This window comes from Numida meleagris, chromosome 3 (assembly GCF_002078875.1).
Source record: "Numida meleagris isolate 19003 breed g44 Domestic line chromosome 3, NumMel1.0, whole genome shotgun sequence".
NCBI classification, from domain to species: domain Eukaryota; kingdom Metazoa; phylum Chordata; class Aves; order Galliformes; family Numididae; genus Numida; species Numida meleagris.
Window position 1 is genome coordinate 57,604,238 of NC_034411.1, and position 1,086 is coordinate 57,605,323.

The 1,086-nt window shown below is 71.1% G+C and overlaps 1 protein-coding gene across 6 annotated transcripts in view; it reads right to left on the reverse strand.

Moving 5' to 3' along the window:
• Positions 1–1,086, reverse strand: part of L3MBTL3 (L3MBTL3, histone methyl-lysine binding protein) — a 73,625-nt gene that overhangs the window by 71,163 nt on the left and 1,376 nt on the right. Inside the window, exon 1 of one of the 6 annotated variants that reach the window (XM_021390950.1) lies at positions 900–986. The exons of 3 other annotated variants lie outside the window; for them this stretch is intronic. The gene's annotated coding sequence lies outside the window, so the exon portion shown is untranslated. Of the gene's footprint in view, positions 1–315; positions 409–511; positions 813–899; positions 987–1,086 lie in introns of those variants that run through there. 2 more of the 6 variants (XM_021390949.1, XM_021390952.1) reach the window with 2 other exon arrangements.

The following is a 1,086-nucleotide window of genomic DNA, read 5'->3' on the forward strand; positions in this document are numbered from 1 at the left end:
CGGGGCCCGCCGGGCGCGGCCGCCGGCTGCCCGCGGCCTACCGCCAGAGGTCCCTCCTTGGCCAGTTTTGCGGCGTGTTTTGCTGCACTTGAAACTTTCTGGTGGAGAAAACCCGGAGTGCTCAGGTCCGCGTTTCGCCCGGGCTCGGGCAGGAGCGCCGAGACAAAGCGGCCGCCCGCTCCGACGGCCGCGAGCCGGCAGCGCTCGAGCGGAGGGAGCGCGCTTCTCCCGCCGCCCAGCGCCGCTCGCCGCTGTTTTCTCTCTCCCCCCCTCCCCCCGGCCCGGAGCAACGGGAGCGCGCGGGAGGAGACGGACCCCCGGTCGGCGCGGGGGCGAGCGCGGTGCGCGCGAGGGTGGGAGAGGAACTGGGTGCCGAGGGTTCCTGAGGAAGTTGCACAACCAGAGAGGGACTCCGCTTGTTTACCGGGTCCTTCCCCCCTCCCCCCCCGCCCCCCCGAGACGGGGATCCGGGAAAGGGCGGCTGGCTGCGAGTGGAAGGGGAAAATTTTACCTTCTCCTCCCTCCTCCCCTCCCCCAGCGAGGAGGAGGAAGAGGAGGAGGAGGGGGCGCGCTCTCTTTCCCGAGGGGGCTGCGGGATTTGCTCCTCGGCCGCTCGCAGCCAATCTCAACGCGAAGACCGCCCGACGGAGAGGTGCCCCTTGCCGCGGAGGGCAGCGCCGCGTCGCCCCCCGCCCGCCCGCAGCCCGGCCCCGCGCTCCAACTTTTTCTCTCACGCTCTCGCGTGCGGCCGCTCCGACGAAGCGGCCACAAAATGGGGGCGGCAGAGGCTCCCAGCCCCGCGCTCCGGGCGGCCGCTCCCACCTAAATTAATCGTAAGAATAATAAAAAAAAATCGCGCTCCCCCTCCCCCCGTCGCGAAAACACCGCCTCACACGCACGTTAGCGAGAACAAGTGTGCCTATATCCTGTTGTTAATGCACCGGCTGCGGAGAGAGAGCGGTGGGGGGGAGACGGGGCCGCACCCCCGGCGGCGCTCGGGTCGAGAGCGCGCAACTCCGGGCAAAGCCGCGCGCCGGCCGCTCGCCCCCCCCGTCCGGGCACACACGTGCGCGGGCAGCGCGGGGC